This window comes from Protopterus annectens, chromosome 2.part0, assembly GCF_019279795.1.
Source record: "Protopterus annectens isolate FY-2018-M chromosome 2.part0, PAN1.0, whole genome shotgun sequence".
NCBI lineage: Eukaryota > Metazoa > Chordata > Ceratodontiformes > Protopteridae > Protopterus > Protopterus annectens.
In genome coordinates, this window is record NC_056728.1 from 511,666,047 (window position 1) to 511,686,633 (window position 20,587).

Consider the following 20,587-nt stretch of genomic DNA (forward strand, 5'->3'; position numbering starts at 1 on the left):
CATTAATGTAGTTGCTAGACAGATTCAGTGCCAACTTTACCCCCCTCTCCCCCACCAAAGGACCAATCACAATACCAGTAGATTGCCAGGCACCCAGTATTACTGCTGCACTGGTTAAAACAGCACTGTCCAAGGCCAAGAATACAGCTTCTATGGGACCTGAAAATATCAGTGACTGTGTTCTACATGAACTACAGAGTGAATTGGCACCTCACTCGTGTGCCCTGTTCAATCACAGCCTCACCTCAGGCTTTGTCCCTACTGAATGGTGCACTGCTACAATCATCCCTCTCCACAAAGGAGGACCGACAACAGACCCTGGGAACTGTCGCCCCATTAGCCTAATGAGTCTGATATGCAAAGCTATGGAATGCATCATCATGGACCTAATAAACAAGGATATAGGGAATCTCCAAACTCTGTATCCCACACAGTTTGGTTTGGTGAAGGGTAGATCATGCCTGCTCAACCTGGTCAACTTCTTTGAGTCAGTCACCAGAGCTGTGGATGAAGGCAAGGTGGTTCATACAGCCTACCTTGATCTGGCCAAGGTCTTTGATACCATTCCCCACTCAGGAATCATATAAAATCTCACTGAGTTAGGGATCAATACTTATATCACTAGGTGGGTTGCAAACGGACTCACAGATAGAACACACAGTGTGAAAGTAGTGGTCTCCAAGTCAGACTGCTGACCAGTCATGAGTGGAGTCCCACAGGGATCGGTCTTGGGTCTTTTCCTGTTTAGTATTTACTTCTCTGAAGTCCAGGCTAACAGGAAGGGACTCTGGCTGAGAAAGTTTGCAGACAATTGCAAGTTGGGAGCTATTATTAACTCCCCAAGTGATGCTGACATCCTACAGAAAGGTCTCACTGAGATCAACGACTGGTGTCAGAACCATGGCCTTAAGGTCAATGCCAAAAAATGTGTCATCATACCCTTTGGGAAAAAAAAACAGTTCCCATGAATTACCATATCGATGGTAGTATACTGAACACAGAAGGTCTTTTAAGAGATCTGGGAACACAAGTTGACAGGAACCTCTCTTTTGACCACCACATTGCCAATGTGGTCAGAAAGTCCTTCTATGTGGCACATCTCATTACAAAAGGTTTTGCATCCAGGAAGAAAGAGGTCATTGTCTCCCTCTACTCTTCCCTTATTAAGCCAATCAATGAGTACAATGCCCCATTTGGCATGTACCTCACTAGACACCTGCAACAACTGGAGAGGCCACAAAAGCACCTTACAAAGAGGATCGTAGACCTTAAACACTTGTCCTATATGGACAGGCTCAAAAAACTCCAATTACTCTCTGTCTCATATCGCCTACTTAGAGGGATCTCTGCTTGACTTACAAATTCATGTCTGACCCAGCTCTGTTAGAAATACCAGTCTCTCCACACCACACACTCCACAGACCTCAACCTCATTACCACAATTAACAGAACAAGCTGGAGGGACATGTTCATAATCCAGAGAAAGTCCATGCTATGGAATAGACTTCCCATACATATAAAACAGAGTACCTCACTGGCCCTCTTCAAGAGAAATCTTGATGAGTGATTGGGAAATAGAAAATTCACCCCACGGGATCACTCCAGTAGCTCTACTTGGCAGAGGCACTGAGAACTAATATCGGGTGGTACAATGCCAGGGTAATCCTATAGGCTTGTAAGGCTGTACCGATAAACCTATGGACCTAAAAAGGCAATTGTTTTACTTGCTACACAAACTGTGAGCTGGACTACAAAATAGACAAGCTATCTTTGATTACAAAGATGAGAAAAAAAAACTAAAAAAAAAAAAAAAAAAAAAACAGAAAGAAAAAAATACAGGAATAACTTAATGTGTGTCTGGTGTATACTGCTTGTAGAGAAAGAAATACAACAATTTGATATGTAGCCATACAGTATCATGTGATCTGAGCCGCAATAGACCAAGATTGTATAGCCTAGACTGGGTCCCATGGTATAGAGGAATAAAGGCCTTGTTGTGCCCCTGACAATCGATGTTCAGGTATGAGCACTAATATTGGTACTGGCAGAACCAGTCAGGGTATGATGAGGGAGAGAGTAGTGAACATCTTCTCACCCATGCTTTGGAGAGACAGGCAGCAGCCTGGACTTACTACAACAGCTACATTAAGAGCCTGACAACTCCATGCTGCAGACCATTTTTTTACTTGGTCAGGGGGTTGTGCATGAGTTGAAGTGATTACAAGGGGCCTTTAGCTGCTACTGGGTGGCCAGGGAAAGGTGTCACTCTCCTGTTGCAGTATGAGGTTGCACCAGTATCCTTGATTCCTCACTAGTTCCATACATGGGGTCGTTTCAGACTGGAGAGCCTAATGCAGGTCCATATATCAACTGAACAAGTAGAGGCGCTAGTGGCAGATGGTAAGCTGTAGGAAGATATAAAAAAAACACACTTGCATAACAAAGGCTGTCCCATGTAATGAAGGTCTGCCTTTCTGAATAACATCCGTATATACTGACAAATTTAAAATATGTATTTTGCTGTATTATACTGGGTTATTGTTACACCTGAATTTAATTGTAGATATTCTTCTAGATTAATGTAACACAAAATGCTACTTCCAGTACAGATAATGAGAGCTTAAGCCAGAAGAACTTGTATATTTTATACATCAGTGACAGACGTATCAGTTTTATACAGAATACAAACAAATGGAAACAATTCATGATCTCTAAAAAAGAACAACAAGATTCATACCAAAACAAATGGCATATCAGCTGGAGGGACTGGAGGTTGCCTGGGTGGGAAAGTGCTGCAAACTGTGAAAGACAACAACGGCAGCAAGAAATTACTCATTTTTGAAATGTCAATAAAGCAACAAGATAATAAAAGTGTTGCTTATAAAGTATACTTGCTGTATTACATCTTTTAAATGTTATGAAAAATAAAATGCAACACATAAGTTCCTCTGTGATGTTCTTAAATAAACATTCTGTCAGAATTATAAGCATCACTTTTAATTTGCTTTAAAAGTACATATCTTTTTCTGGGGCATCTTATTTGTTAATTCTTTCAAATGGCTTATACCGAGTTAGATGATTATCTCTGCAATTGATTTTATATGTCAGTTTGTCAGAAAGCAGACAGCAATGGAGAAGGACTGAAGTTATCTGTTATTCTACAAATGTTCCTCCAGGAGTTGACCGGGCTCTGGCACCTTTGGTCCCCCCAGGGATGACAGCTGTGTGACAAGTGTGTTTCCACCCTCCTGCTTTGTAAATCTATGCAGCTTTCCTTTAAGCACTAACTGCTCCTTTTGCATATGTCCATGGCACGCCGAATGGATGGCATATAACAAGGCATACATGACAGGCATAGCTCCCCTTCAGCTAAAGGCATTGCCTGTACAGACATGCTGACTTAAATATCAAGTTCTTCCAGTAATTTCTGGTCTTCCCCTGGTATTCTGGATGGGGATCATGGTCCAAGCATAGTGCCCCAACCCTCCATACAGGGAGGGGGTGAGACTCCTCCTCATCATTGCCCTTTATTTCAGGGCCATTTCTTCCAGCAGTCAAGTCACTACTCATATCCAAGTCATTGAGCCATAATCAGGGCATTATAACTCTATGCCAATGAAACTTGCAAATCTTGGATATTTTGGATTTTTTTACCAAGCCACAAATTTCCACATGCAGCCAAGTAACCAAGTAAAAATGGCTGATGAAGTAAACCGCATGCAGCAGACTGGTACTGTTACTTAGAGCATTTTTATTTTGCATGGAAAAGTTATTCATCAGTCTGTATCACAACTCTAAATTTTTTTTAATTGCTGTTGTATAGTTTGTTGTAACACTATCTTGTATTATATTCTTAAATCATGCAAAAATGTGCATGTTAATTTTAAAGCTGACAGCAAACAATTATGACCTAGAGCAAGGCGACACATTTGATTTCCTAACCAGTGAGTTAAATTCTGGAGCATCATATATCGATTCTGAGCTGTCAGAGGGTGGGTTTAAAATGGGAGACAAAAGTATGGACTATTTATTCATCTCAGTCTTTATACTTGCATGTATTTATTTATTTTATTTATTTGCAGTTGGTTTACCAGGATAGTCCATTGGGCCAATAAGAACCCGTTTTCAATGGAGTCCTGGGGAGAAAAGCTCCAAAACAAAGGTAACAAAAAAGATTACAGCAGTTTACAATTTCAATCATTTGTAGGTTAAAGACAAAGCTTCAAAACAGTAGTAACAAAAAGATTACAGCAGTTTACAATTTCAGTCATTTGTGGGTTCAGGACAAAACAAAGATTACACAGTTACAATGCAATTTTTAGGTTTCATTTTGTAGAAAACCAAGATTTATGCAGGTGCAATAACATTTTTTAGGTTAAATTTTGTAGAAAAACAAAGCATTGCTGTGGTAAATATATAGTTTCTTGAGTGGAATAGTAGGATTAGAGAATTAGAAGAGGTTACTTACAGTTGGCTTAATATTTGGTGTCTGGTAATATATGATATAGTTGCCTGTAGGAAGTGGAGAATAGGCTATGAGGGGTGGGAGCAGAAGCATTCCCATGAGGATGTTAGATGTGAGTGTAGTGATTTTTTAAAAGCAGGGAGGTTGGTGGTGATACAGATGGAGGGAGGAAAGGAGTTCCATAGGCGTGCCAGGGCAAAGGACAGGAAGTTTTGTCCTGGAGAGTGAAGGGGTTTGTACAGCTGTATTAGGTTTTGGTTATTAGATCTTAGGAGTCTTTGTGGCAGGTGCATTTTAAAGGTAGAGCTGAGGGAGGGACAGAGGGAGTGATGAAAAATGAGGAGAGATAGTTGGGAAGCTCTAGCCAGTTAAGTTTGTGGAGAGATACACAGTGATGGGTAGATGATTTGTGGCTAGTGGCAAATTTGGCAATTTTATTATAACAACAGGACAGGTTTGTTTTGAGAGATGATTGTAGGTTTGTTAGGAGAGGGGAACCATAAAGGAGGGAAGGGATGAGAAATGTAGTAGCGAGAGTGAGCTTAGTAGATGTAGTTAGGAATCGATTGTGTCGGTAGAGCATGCCAAGTTTCTGGTGGGTTTTTTATGTTTAGTTGTAGGTGGCTATTGAATTTAAGCTGGTCCTCAATCTGGATTCCTAGTAGTTTGGTTTCAGATACCATTTCAAGAGGTGTGTTATTCTGGCTAGTGATGGAGAATAGTTTTCTATCAATGGTGTTGGTTTTTAAGGGGGGAAATACCATAAGTTTGGTTTTTGATGCATTGAGTGCTAGATGATTGTCCTTCATCCACTGTTCTGTGGTAGAGAAGGCATCTTTGTCAGTTTTAAGAGAGCAGGGATGGATGTGGCTGCACAGATAATTGTAGAATAATCTGCATATTGAATACGTTTAGCGTGAGGAATTGAGTGGAAGAAATCATTTATGAATATATTGAAGAGGAGAGGACCCAAAATGGAACCTTGGGGGACACCAGTGGGTGTGTTAAGGAAAGAGGAGATGGCTTTTTTCCACTTGACAGCTTGTTGCCTGTTGGAGAGATAGCTGGTGAACCAATTGAGAGAGGAAGGGGATAGGTTTAGGTTACATAGTTTAGTTAGGAGAAGGTTGTGAGAGATAGTATCGAAGGCCTTAAAGAGGTCAAGAAGGAGGGTAGATACAGTAGAGCCAGACTCTCTGGCTTTATTTAGTTTCCAGGAAGGAAAGGAGGGCAGTCATGGTGCTGTGACTGGGTCTGAATCCGTGCTGTGTGGAAGTTAGTAAGTTATTATCTAAGAGATAGGGAAGCAGTTGGAGATGGACACATTTCTCTAGGAGGTTTGATATAGGAGAGAGGATGGTGATGGGATGAAAGTTAGTAATATTGTTATCATTGCCTCTTTTGTGCAAGGGAATGATGAAAGCCCTTTTCCAGAGTTTGGGTACAAGACCTTCTTGGACAGAGCGATTGATTAGGATGCTGATGGGGAAGACAATGGTTTTGGCAGCTATGCTGAGGAAGGATGAGGGAATGTTATTGGGGGCATTGGTGCATGGTTTTAGCTTTTGCAGGAGTTTTCTTATGGTAGAAGTAGGAATGGGTTTTAGGGAGAATGGTGAGAGTTCAGAGACTGGAGATGAAGGGGTGACAAGAGGGGGGATGCAGAAGTAGGGGGTGAGGTGTTATTAGTGAAGGATGAGGTTAGTTTGGAAATAGAGTCTATGAAAAAAGAGTTGAATTTGGTAGCCAGATCTATATCTAGTGCATTTATTTATTTATTTATTTATTTATTTATTTTATTTTATTTTACATTTGTTGACCGGGCTAGTCTAGCTGGACATACATCCGTTTTCAGTAGAGGCCCGGGGAGAAAAGCTCCAACACTAGCAGTAAACAAAAAATATAAACAAAACAACGATATGAATGAAAAAGTACAAAGTACAAAGGTAGCCTTGTTTAAAAACAAATGACAAAAACAGACAATTATATAGATATGCATCATATACAGTTAGTCTAACAAAAACAGGTATGCAAAACACAAAGATAGAATTGAATGAGACAAAGAATTTATAGTATAGCCTATTTCTAAGATGTAAAATGTCAAAAATTGAAAGTCTTATTTAGAGGCATAGTCAGGGGAGGGGAGGAAAGTTAGGAGTAGCGGAGAAGCAATTTCAGTCAGGGTTAGCACAAGGACAAAGCCACTGAGTTTTAAGATGTTCTTTGATATGTTTTTTGAAAAGAGAGGTAGAGTTTTGGTTAGATATTTCATGAGGGAGTTGATTCCAGGTTTTTCCTGCAGTATTTGAAAATAGTGAGTCCCCAGCTTTATTGTAAGATTTAGTCAAGGATACTAGGAGTTTATTAGCAGAGCGTAGAGTAGCTAGGTTTTTATAGGGTGAAATCAATTTAGTAAGGCTAGGGGTATTATCAGGGTAGAAAAGGGTCTTATGAATGATAAGTAACTGTTGATAGAGTAGGTGGTTATTCAGTTCTAACCAATCTAGTTGTTTGAGGTTAAGACAGTGGTGAGTTCTGAGGGGAGTAGCAGTACTGAATCTAGCTATACTATTGTAACAGGTAGAGAGTTTGGTAATGTTATTTTTAGATAATTTAGTATATATAGCAGAGGCATAGAAAAGGGTGGAGATAAGGTGGGTCTGGGCAATGTTTTTTCTAGCTAATGGGGTAAGGAAGGGTTTAATTCTATAGAGAGTACCAATTTTGTTGTTAATAGCTTTAATGGTGGTGTTAATATGGTCATCAAAATTAAGATGGTTGTCAATAGTTACACCTAATAGGCGAGTGGTCATATCTGGGTTAATATTGGTAGCATTATTAGAGGATATAGTGAATAATGGTGTGGGAGATTTGTGAGTAGGAGTAAAGAGAAGTAGTTTTGTTTTTGGGATTAAGGAGGAGGCATTGTTGCAAAACCATTTTCTACATTTTGGAAAACCGTTTGGGTGAGGGACTGGAGGAGGGAACATTTTTGCAGTGCAGATTAAAGTTGAGTCATCAGCATATTGAATGCAGGTGGCTTGAGGTATGTTCAAGTGTAGGTCATTGATAAATAATGAAAAGAAGGGGACCTAAGATTGAGCCTTGTGGAACACCAATATTTACTGGGAGTAAAGAAGATAGGTTATTGTCCCAAAGCACTGCTTGTTGCCTGTTTTGGAGATAACTCCTAAACCATTGAAGTGCTTGTGAGTCAAGAGAATAGAGATTTAGTTTGTCAAGAAGTATATTATGGTTAACCATATCAAAGGCTTTTGACAGGTCTATGAACAGTCTTGGAGGAAAAGAGGTTATTATTGCGATTATTATTAATAGAGTCAGTGAAGGAAAGAAGGGCAGTTGTAGTGCTGTGGAAAGGTCTGAAGCCATGTTGACAGTTGGCTAGAAGTTTATTTTGTAGAAGGTAGTTGAGAATTTGTTTGTGTATGCATCTTTCCATTATCTTTGATAATGCCGCGAGTAAGGCAATAGGGCGAAAGTTTGAAAGCTCAGTAGAAGAGCCCCCTTTATGTAGAGGAATTATGTGAGATATTTTCCATAAGGTAGGGATTTTTCCTTCAGAGATAGTCCTGTTTATAAGTATGGATATGGGGTAGGCTATAGCTTTTGCAGCAATTTGTAGGTATTCAGATGGGAGTTGGTCAGCAGATGGGGTACAAGGTTTAAGTTTTTTGAGAAGCTTAAAAATATGAGATGTAGCGACAGGTTGAATATGAAAGGTATTAGATGAGGTTTTAGAGGTATTTGGTAAGGAAGCAGTAGGTGTGGGTAATGAATTAGCTAGAGTTTGAATGGCTTCTGTAAAATAATTGTTAAAGGCATCTGGGATCTGGGTGGAATTGTTGAGGTTGAAGCCTGAAGGGGTAGGAGTAGTTGAATGTCCTGGTTTAAGAAGTTTATTAATACCAGACCAAAATTTTTGAGGGGTTTGTTGACTGGTTTGTTGAAGGTGAAGATAAAATTCCTTTTTGTCTTTAAGAGTATCTTTCTTGGTGGCATTTCTTAATTGTTTAAAGAGGAGGTGATCAGATGGACATTTGGTAGCTCTCCATTTGGTCCATATTTTATTTCTTAGGATCATTTTTTGCTTAGTTTGTTTAGTTAGCCATGGGGCAGATTTGGATCTTATCCTAGTAGAGCAAAAAGGAGCGTGATAGTCTAGGATTTTTAGAAAGTTGGTGTTAAAGTAGGTCACTGCCTCATCAAGTGCAAGGTGAGTCAGTGGAGACCAGTCACATGCTTGCAATTCATTCAGGAAATTATCAGGGTTGAAGAATTTTTTTGAGCGGGATGTGTTGAGTTTATGGGTAGTTGGGATGTGCAATTTTTGTCTAATGACATATGTAAGCATATGGTCACTAATATTATCAGGAAGGGTTCCTGGAGTATAAATGCTAGGGTGGTTATTAATAAGGATCCAGTCAAGAGTTGTTTCTTTCCTATTTGGTTTATGGATTCTAGTTGGAGTGGTTATTAATTGAGAGAATCCATAGAGATTTATGTGGTTAGTAGGGTGCTGGGATGAACAGGTTATCCAGTCAATGTTAAAGTCACCAAGTATAATGGTTTCTTGGGGTAGTTGGTTAGAAAGTGAACTAAGTAAGTTTTCTAGAATATGAGTATTGTTTCCAGGGGAAGATATATACAAATTAGGTAGATAGATTTGTTGTTGTTAATTTGGAGTTTGGTAGATAATATTTCAGATTTGGAGTCTAGCGATGGAAGTTCATTATAGAGGGTAACTTGGAGATTAGATTTATAGATAATGGCTATACCTCCGCCTTTCTTCTTTATGCGGTCACGTCTAAGTATGTTATAGCCAGGAGGGGTAATTTCCTGGTCTTGTGTAGAGGGTTTTAGCCAGGTTTCTGTAAGAAATAGAATATCAAATGAGTGCAAGTCCAGGAGTGAATGTAGGTGGTGTAATTTGTTATTTATACTTCTAATATTAAGGTGAGCTATTCGAAGGGAGTTAGCTGATTTAGTACAGGATGAAGGTGTAGGTGAAGGAGTATTATTTAGGTTAGATTTATTCTTGGTATTGGGACCAGGGTTAGGATGAACATCCCCGTGTAGGAGGAGGTGGTGCTGGGGATAGAGTAGGAATTTAAGGATCTTTAGAGAGATATTAAAATTCTTTTTGTCTAAGTAGAAGGTGACATGAGTTGTTCTGTGGTATTTTGGTAGTAGATAGTGAAAGGTACAGGTTATGTTACTATGATTAAGGGTGTTGAACAAGAGGATGGTAAAGTTTGCTGGAGATGAAGATTTTGTTCATGTAAAGTAATGTTTTCAAAGAATGTGATAAAATAAGGTATGGATAGGGAGGCTATAGTAGTGGTAAAGAATAGGATATATATGAAAAAAGCTTTGTGTGTTGGAGACATGGTAGAGAGTAAGTATCAGATGAATGTAGTTTGTGAGAGAAGGTCAGTTCTAAGAGTAAGTAGAAATGTGCCAACTTACAGAGGAGGGTTTTGAGGGAAAAAAACAAAACAGAAAAGGCAATATGAGGTAAGAAGAATTTAAAATTAACAGGTAGATACTGGAGATAGCAAGTACAAAGTGTGGTAAGGCAAGGTAAAAGGAGAAAATAGAAGGAGAGGGAGAAAGTGATAGAGTTAAATAGGTAATGAAAGAGTTGGGAGATTGTTCTAGAGATAGTGTTATGAGTTTGGGTCTGGGCTTGGGTTTTCTGCTGAGCCAGGTTTTAGGAGGGTAGTGATGCCATTCCAGAATTTTTGAGGATAGGTTTTATGGTTGTTTTGGAGTAAGGAGAAGTAATTCTGTTGATCTGCTGTGATGAGCTTTTTGACTGTATTATGAAGTGTTTTGAATTCATTAAGAGTGGTGGGAGTTTTGTTTCTTTGGTAATGTGCCCAGGTTTTGTCTCTAAGTCGCATGGCAGTTAGTGTGTTTTTGTTAGCCAGGGGGCGGTATTGTTTCTTATTCTTTTGTTTTTCATGGGGGAAAAACTATCCAGCAGTTTTAGGAAAGTTGTATTGAAGTGTGCAACAGCATTATCCAGGGGTAGAGTTTTTAGGGGGTTCAAATTTATTGATTTTAGGGAGTTTGAGAAGGTTATTGGGTTGAAGTTTTTTAGTTAGTGAGTGGTGATGTAATTACGAGTTACTTGTAATGGAGATGGAAGATGTCTGATGAAAATGGGAAGGTGGTCACTGAGGGAATCAGGAAGAGTTCCACTATCAGTGTAGTAGTGGGGGTGAGAGACTAAGATCCAGTCTAGGGTACTGCCACTGGAGAAGTCTTTAGAGGGCCTGGTAATGAGGTTGATGAGCTGAGAGTACTTATATAGGTTGAAGTTTAGGGGGTGTGTAGGGGAATGAATGGAAGACCAATTAATATTTGTGTCTCCCTTGATAATAGTTTCATTACTGATACTGGTTGAAAGCCAGGATAGGATATCCTCAAGTACTGAGATACTGTCTCCAGAGGGATGTAAAGTGTGGCTATGCAAATGTGTTTGTGTTTATTTAATTGAAATAGAGCTAATACTAATTCTGTATTGGAGAAGTGAGGGATGGGTTTGTTATAGGGTGTAATGGATAGGGTGGATGAGTAGAGTAGAGCTACCCCACCACCCTTTTTGTGGGCACTTTCTTTTCTGATGATAGAGTAGTTTGGCGGTACTATTTCAACATCTTTTATATGAGGTTTTAACCAGGTTTCAGAAATAGCTAAGATGTCAGATTTGTTGTGGAGGAGCCATGCATGGAGGTTGGGGATTTTGTTAGCTATGCTTTGGGTATTTAGAGAAGCTAATAGGATGGATTTAGATGTAGGAGAAGTGGTGTTTGAGCCTGGGTTAGGGTGTATATCTCCAGTTAGAAGTATGGTTGTTAAGTGTTGGATTATGCTGATGAGGTGTTTGGATTGCCTTGTTTGTATGTTGTATATTGTCAGATTTGTGTGGATATTGGAGGTTAGGGAGGGGTTACAGAGTTTATAAGTAGTGCTTAGTTTGTAGTGAAAAAAATAGATGGATGTTAATGGGATACAGTCCAGGGGAAATTGAGACAAATGAGTGTAAGTGAGTTGAAGGGAGTGAGCTGATTGTGTGAAGTAATGGTGTGTGATTTGTGGAGTTGGACTGGGTACGGTAGTGGATATAAGTAAGGTTCAGAAGTAGTAGTAGTTGAATTGAGAATGATATAAGTTTTGTAAGCATGTTGAGGCTTTGATAAAGTAGAATATGTAGTGTAGGGAGAAGGGTTAGAAATAGATATTGTGTTGTTAAATATGAAGAGAAATGTGAGGAGATGGATTATAGGGGGAGAGGGTAGGAAGAAGATGGTGGCGTAAGGGGAGGGGTGTAATATGTAGAGAGGTAGTAGGAGTGGTTAGGTGAGTATAAGTGTAGATGCACTGGGGTGGGTGAGATTTGGGGTAGGATAGGGGAGCGGAGTGATGAATGGAGTGGGATACACCCAAGGAAGGTAGGCAGCAGGACAGTGTGAAAAACAATCAGTCTGGTGAAGGTAAGTACAGAGGAAGGTAATCAGGGTGGCTAATGGCATTTTTGGGGTGCAGTACGAAGGGAAAGGTGAAGACAGATTCCAGAGGTGGAGATGGGTAGAACTGTTACTTAGCAGTTAAGAGAGAGAAGACTATTAATATGTTATAGTGTAGTGCGTGGGAAGGAGTAAGGGAAAAGGGGTTATAGATGGGTAGACACTGCCACCTAGTGGACAGACCTGAATTTGTAAGGAGAGGAACCACTAAAGCAGATCAATAGGTGTAGGAAGGAAGGCAGCTATGATATAGGCAAAAAGGAGCCAGGGATGAGGCAGGTATGAGGGGAGTTCACAGTAAGAAGGGTATGGCTGCAGGCGATTCTGGCTGGGATCCTTTACTAGCACCAGGCAAGTGATATAACAATTTCTCAAGCAAATTGCAGTAGGGATAATAGCATGTTACATACTTTCTTTAATCCTTTAACTCTCTCTTCTGGGAGAAAGATAGGACTGTCCCTGTAGGGAGTCAGGCAAACAGAGTGAGACTTGCGATCCTGAGAATGGCCTTGGATATCCAGGAGGGCTGGGCCAGTAGGCAAAGCGAGTGTAGGAGAAGAAAGTTGAGGAGCTGGGGAAAATAGAGAGGAAGGCGTTTATAAAATTAAGTAGTAGGTTGGGCAGTAGTTAAGGATAATGCATAATTTACAGATTATGAAATGTACAGATTAGGCAGCAGTGAACATATGCAAAACTAAGCACCAATGCATCATGAACAAGTCCCTACAAAACTAGGTATAAAAATCCCTACAAAACAGTTTAAAAAAGAAAATCTTCTAGATTAATACAATTACTTATCTATGTCAGTGTTACAGTGTAGTTTAATACTAGATTCAGTAACAGGATAAAATAGAAACAATGTAATTCCTGCAATAAATAAACGTATTCAACAAATTGCACTTTATCCCACAGGCAAATAGTGAAATTCACAATACACAGTCTCAGTGTCATTAATACTTGATTCAGTAACAGGATAAGATAAAAAATGTAATTCCAGCATTAGATAAGCGTTTTCAACAAATTACACTTTAACCTACAGTCATGTACTGAAACAGACACACATACACATACTCTGACTAAGTTCCAAATTCAGAAGTGGGTATTTATAGGTATTAATAAGCACATTGTATAGAGTTATCCAAGGCAGGGAGCTATTTACTGTTTCCAATTAAGAGTGGTGGGGTACATTTCAGTCTATACACGTAGATACTATTTTGTATGTCCTTTTACCAAGAGCAGAATATGCTATGGTAGAGTATCTCCAATAACCACGGACTGGAAGACGATTTTATCAAGTTCAGTCTATACCAGAAGCAGTATATGCTATAGTAGAATGCCTGCGATAACCACGGACTGGAAATGTGATAATGCCAACCTGAGAAATAGTGTATACAAAGTGGTGACATCTGCATAACTGGGGACTTCATTTAGGTAGAATTAGTCCTGGAGATAGTTAAGTTAAAGCGGTTATGAGACAAATGATCAAAAACAATCATTGGAGTGCTAAGATACAAATCCTGTTTATGTTACACAATAGCCCTATTGATATGTTCTTCAGTACCACATTAGTTGGCTGGATAAATGTACACTTCCTTACAGACACAAGACAGAAAAAGCATTGCAGAGATACAGAGCCATTGAACTTTATGTCTGTTCTAAGAAAGCTAATAAAGGAGATCCTGATCAGGGCCAGCCTTAGGCTATTTGGATGGATTTGACTCAGGAGGGCCCTGGTCCCAGAAAGGGCCCTGCACTGGGTTGTGGCAAGGTCATTACATCTTATGTGGCCACAAGACTTGCCTAAGTGTCATCACATTAAAGTGGAAGGCATGTTCCTACATGTAGTCTTGCTCATGCAGTAGCTACACATCTCATCAGAGGAGCAGACTGCAATTCTTGTCATTCATTGCACTAGTGACTAATATAGTATTCTTAGTACTGCAGTTTTGTGACATTTGCATGACCCAGAGTATTTGCTGCTCATTCTCCCATAGTAGTGAGTTGTTAAGTACTCAACAAGGTTTTCACTCCAGTTACTGTTGCAGAAGATAATAAGACTGTGTTTAAAATGAAGAATAGGAGTTGTACTGTTTTCTGTTGTGCTTTTCTTGCTGATGTGGGGTATGCAACTAGTTCTTAATGAATATAACTATAAAAAAAATAACTGTGGACAAGTCAGCCTCATGCATTGTGTGAAAACAAAAACTATTAAGGACAAACAAAAAAGTGAACAGAAACTATGATGCACGGTACCTTCTAATCACAAAGACCTATGAAAGAATGTTACCAGTTCAACGTTATGGCAGAGAAACTCATTGCAGATGCAGACATGCAAAATAATCCAAGAGAAGTGAAACATAAGGTGTGTATGTTGAATGGAGACAGATGTGTATAGAAAAATTATTTCATTTGACTAAAACAAGAAAGCAGTAGCAGAAAAAAAGTTTGATTCCTAAAGGTACTGCAAGGGTACTGTAGTTTTTGAGTCACATACAAAACGGAGTGGGAAGACAAATAGAAACTTTAAGGCAGCAAATGGTTTTGGCTGGATTTGGGAGGATTTTTTTTGGTGGGGGGTGGTGCAGAAAGCTGAAAAGCTGAACAAATTGTGCTCAGTTATGTGTGTTCTTGCTACATCCATACGGGTTTCCTTAAGGTATTCTGATTTCTTCCCACTTGCAAACATACTGCTTAGTGGGTACCAACAATTTTCTCTGTTTGCAGTCATCATTCCTGCTCTTGCAGCTGAGCTATGGCTGGAAGTTCTCTCCAAGCATTAGTCACCTTATATGGGTTAACAAATAATTATTTAAATAAAAATAAACTTTCAGAAATAGTTATACGTGTGTTACAAATGTGGAGGTGTGCAAGCAATGCCATTTCTCAGCAGAGACCTGAAATCACTATTATTATTATTATTATTATTATTATTATTATTATTATTATTATTATTAATCATTCTCAGTAACTTGAACAGTTTTATGACTACAACAGAGTATGAGAACTAACTGGGCAACAGACAGTTCAAAACAGGTGCAGGAGGAGATTGCAAACCCATTAAAGAAGAAAGGGATACCATAACATGAGAATGAATAACTGAGTTTAGAAAATTTCTGTTCTTTTTGCCCCCATATTTCCCTGCAACTGTCAGTCCCATCCACACTCCTTCAGTTGTCAATAATTCCTGTCATTTTAGTACATTGGGAATGGAGACAAGATTAAGGCTGTGATGAGTCATAAGATTTTATCAGGTTTCATGTTTCAATTTAGCTTACTTCAGAGTACCACAGTCTGCTTAGTGTTTTTTTTTTAAGATTACATAATGCATAATTATTTTATTTTTATTATACACTAGTTGCATGCATGCATTCATGATTAACTAGAAATAAAATTCAGTCTAAGATGCTAGAGGATGGAAAAGGGTTAGGTGGTGGTGTGGTTGTAGTTTGCATGGTCAGCTTGTGGGCCCCACAAAAATGGACCGTATTGGGTCCCCCAGTTGCCAAAGCTGGCCTTTAATCTGAAGAACACTGTGTCAGAGCTCCAAAGAGAACATAGTCTGTCAGATCATAGAAGTTCTCTGCACATAAAGGCTTTCTCTGTCTTTAAGAATTTCATAAGGGGTTATAATATTTGTTTTCAGGAGAATTTGGACATATGTTAGCTATATGGATGTTAGCAAAGTGTGTAATACTGTTTCACGCAGGAAACCTGAACGAATTATAAGAGTCACAGAAAATAAAAACAAGAATTGCAACTTGCATTTTACTTTACAGCCTTTTCAGTTAAATCAATAGTAAAAATAGTCTATGCATTCATGTCATGTCAAAAGGGGATATTCCCCAAAATATCATTCACCCTGCCTTTCTTACTCCATCAAGACAATTTACATGTTGTTTAGAACAAACACAAAGACAACCACAGCTACTTCTCTTAATAAAATTGATGCACTTAATAATAAACCATGCACGTCTAGCCTTAAAAATATTTGTAACTTTAGTTGGATCTAATCCTCTTACTTAAGGGCCATACTTGCTAAATGGTTGATAAAGTTATAACATATCTAAAAGTCCGCTACTGTATCGTTAGCCACTTAAATGATAAAACACTAAATTCTAAACAAAAATGTGCTACTTTCTTGCCTTGCATAGTCTCTAAGTCATTTATCTTAACTCATATCAGAATGAACATCTTATCTCTACTGCCCCTAATAAAACATGCTTGGTGCCCAGCAAATACAGCATCATAATCTCACAGCTCCTGAGAGATTACACCATTTTAAAGTAGCACATCTGAGAAGGATTAAGAAACTGAAAACAAGAGCAACATAGAGAAAGAAACTGATCCATTTTTACTAGAAATGTTTAAATAAACCTCATATGAAGAAAATTGGTTCTTGTATTTGGGAGTCTGGCCTGGGAGTGGCAGAAGTAGAAGGGTACCACAAAACTACACAAGTGAAAATGAATGAGCTTGAAACCCAAGTCTAGATGAAAAAAGTTTCAGACAGATTGACCAAACTGGAAATACAACTCACTCCAGAACAAGAAAAAAAATAGCAAATTTCTTCAAACTAGCTGGAATAGCACACAAACATTTAAGACAAGAAAAATAGGTCTGAAAGAATGAATGAAATAATCCAAGGTGTTCCTGAACATGATTCATAAAAGGAGTGAAGGGAGACTTTTTTCTTAAACCTGTTTTTGCAAAAGAGCTAAGGCAGACCTTTAATGAACAAATTTCTGACAGAGAAACAAGAAAGAGTTTTGAAAGACTCAGAAGAAATGCATTTATCAAAATATTAATATTAAAGTATTGAGAGGATACACGGTGTTGGCTCCCATGCGAATCAAGAGAAAACAACCCTATGCATGTTCTTATGGCAAAGCATTCTGATAGAACAGGAAAATGGAATCCTGACAATAACAAGCAGCACTTTGGATCTTCATACTGCAAGTGCCAGTTCAAATGCATTGTGAAGTTCAGGTAGACCCAAGTAACAGTGTAGTACAAATGAGACATCAAAGACGAGTTTTGAATCAAAGATAGTATACCTAAAAGACATCAATTTCTGAAAGATTTATATTAAAAAGCATTAAGGAATAAGGAATAAATGATTGCCACCAGTTATAGAGGAGAATAAGAAGAATAATCTGCTACTATAGCCTACAAGAGGAAATATCTGGAAAAAAAAGGAGTGTAAAATGGTTAGACGCAAAAGACAAAGCCATAGGGAAATCCAGATGATCCACTTAAGCAACAGTCTTCACCATGTAAAGGTAACGAAAGTGAAAAAAAGAAGTTATGTCTTACCATAACATTCCATCTGTATCATTCATCACTGATGGGTTCGGTTCCGAGCCCTCAGAACTGATTCGGTCTAATACCAAGCTTGCTCCAGCCAAAAAACTCTCGAATTAAGCTTTTGCCCATAGTGCCCTTCTTCCTGTTACCTCAGATCGATTTTGCCCAGTATTAGTAAAGCAGAGGTCATTTCTGCACAAATGCCCTAACTCACCACTTGGACCCAAAGTATCCCCCAGGAGCCTTTGGAGGGGGAAGGAGGGTGGGAAGTGATGAATGAAAGAAGATCAACAACACAGATGGAACGTTATGGTAAGACATAACTTCTTTATCTGATGTTGTTAATCTTCTTTCCATTCATCACTGATGGGACAGAATCCCCAGCAACCTTGTTTTCCTTGGGTGGCCCTTATGGAAGAACGTTCCTGAGCACCATTGAGCTGAAGGCAGCTCTCCCTCTGGAGACCACATCCAATTTATAATGATTAATAAAAGTGTGTGGGTTACCCATGTGGCTGCTACACAAATATCATCCATAGAGGCTCTCGAATGGAAGGCTACAAAAGTTACCATTGATCTGGTAGAGTGGGCTTTAACATTCTATGGTATGGGTTTTTTTTGCGAGCGAATAGATGTAGCATATGCAGTCCCTTAGACATTGAAATAAAGTGACCTTGGAGACAGGATTTCCCATTCTAGATCCAGAGAAGGAAATGAAAAGTTGGTCACTTTTATGTATTGCTTTGGTTCTGTCTAAATAAAACCTCAGTTGTGAATGTACATCCAAGGAGTGGAGACAGTATTCCCCTTTATTAGTAAAATTTGGGAAAAATACTGGCAAGTCAATGGTCTGATAGTTGGAAAATTCTGAAATAACTTTGGGGAGAAAAGATGGGTTTGTTCAGAGTGATACTCTGTCCTTGTGAAAGACTAAATAGGGCCTTTTAATACATAATGCCTGAAGCTCTGAAATTTGTCTGGCTGATGTGATGGCTACCAGTAAAAAGGGACTTCCAAGATAAAAATGTGAGGTCACACTTTGCTGCAGGTTCAAAAGGAGGTTGAGTTAAAGACTGAAGAACTAACATGAGGTTCCATGACTCTATAGGTTGTCTGATTGGAGGCCTAATGTGAGAGATCCCTTTAAGGAAGGATTTGCATAATGGAAGAGAGATGAGGGGAGAATTATCCAACCCATCATGAAAGTTAGAAATAGCCACTAGTTGTACTTGTATGGTAGAAGCTGCAGCTCCATCTTTGAAGAATTTTGACAGATATTGTAAAACTCCTGTAACTGGAGCCACATACAGGTCTAGCCTTCTTTTCTTAGACAAAACAGTGAATCTCTATTTGTCTAGATATAGTCTTCTGGTGGATGGTTTGTTTGAAGCCAGGATAATGTCACATACAGGTGAGGGAAGGTTATCCTGCCTGGCATTTAACGGAAGTGGAGAAACCAAGCTGTCAGCTTGAGACTGGATAGGTTCGGATGACTCAACCCTTGGGGGTGAGAAATCAGGTGTGGACAAGGGTCCAGAATCCATAGTCGACATAATAGATGAGGCCAAAGGAAGGGGAACCAAACTTGTTGAGGCCAAAACAGGGCTATGAGGATTACTTTGTATTTCAACTGAATAGTTTTCTTTATGAATTGGGTTATCAGATGGATTGGGGGATAGGCATATAGCAGTCCCATGGGATAATTGTGAATCAGAGCATCCCTCAGGGACTCCCCCTGTGGGGGAAATAGGGCAAAATAGTTGATGCATTTGTTGTTTGATGGGGTGGCGAATCGGTCGCAGCAAGGCTGGCCACAACGGCTGAAAATTTTCACCCCTACATTGGGATTGAGAGACCATTCATGAGGCAGGAGAATACATCTGCTTAACTTGTCTGCAATCACGTTGGAAGTCCCAGGGATATGCATTGCTATCAGAAAGTGGTTGGAAGCTATCGCCCACTGCCAAATTCTCATGGCCTCTTGACATAAGGGATAGGACTTTGTTCCTCCTTGCTTGTTGATATACCAGACTACTGACATGTTGTCTGATTGAATTGCAATCATTCAAGAAGGAAGAACAGATTGGAATGCATGCAACACTAACAGCACTGCTCTCAGTTCTCAACTGTTTATATGCAGGTTGGCCTCCATAGTGGACCATGTGCCTTGGACTGTCTTTCCCTGTAAATGGCACCCCCACGCTATCACGGAAGCATCCATGGTCACAATGGCCTTGGGTTGGGGAGGATGGAAGGGGTGGCTCCAAAGTTCTGTCTCTGGCCTCATCCACCAAAAAAGGTCCTGTTTGCAACAACTGGTTATCTGAATCTGAAAGCATAGAGGGTGGTAATTTGGAAACCACTGAGATAGCAGAAGCTATTGAAGTATTCGCATATGTAGTTTCACAAGAGGCACTATTGGTATGGAAGCTGCCATGGATCCTAAAACCTGAAGAACCTCCCTTGCTGAGGCTTTGTTTTGACAGAGTATCACATGGAGCTGAAGCCTCAATGTCTGAAGTCAGTGAACTGGGAGAGACACCAAACAAGAATGGGTGTCAAAGACTGCTCCAATGAACTCTATCTTTTGAGTCAGAGCATGGTCAGATTTCTCCCAGTTTATCATTATTACCAAAAGTCTCACCAGGGAAAGAGTGTACTGCAGAGCTGCTACCAGAAGATGCTTGGTGGGGCAGTAAGGAGACAATAGTCCAAATACAGAAACACCAGGAATCCTTGCAGCCTCAAGTGAGCTGTGACTACTGTCATGAACTTGGTGAATACTCTGGGGACTGTAGAAAGTCTGAATGGCAGGGCACAAAATTGGTAGTGATTGGCTCCTAGCCAGAAGCGAAGTAGACTCCTCGAGTGTTTGTCCATTTTGATGTGGTAATATGTGTCCCGGAGTTCTGTCGAGCACATCCAATCACCTTCCCCTTAGAAAAGGGAGACTGGACTGAACTGTGACCATCCGGAATTTCATTTGGGCAATGGACTTTTCAAATAGCTGAAATCCGGAATTGGTCTACAGTCCCCTGTCTTTTTGGGTACCAAAATGAATCTTGAGTAGAATCCGGATCCTCATTGGTCTGGTGGGACTATTTGGATGACTCTTTTTTGACACAGCTTGTTTATTTCTGCAGCTGTTTCTTCCCTTTAACTGGGTGGAACGTCAGGAAGTTTTGTTGGAAATTTTGGGTAAGTGATGAGGGGAATGATGTACCTCTGGTTATGATCTTCTGCACCTAATGGTCGGAAGTTATTG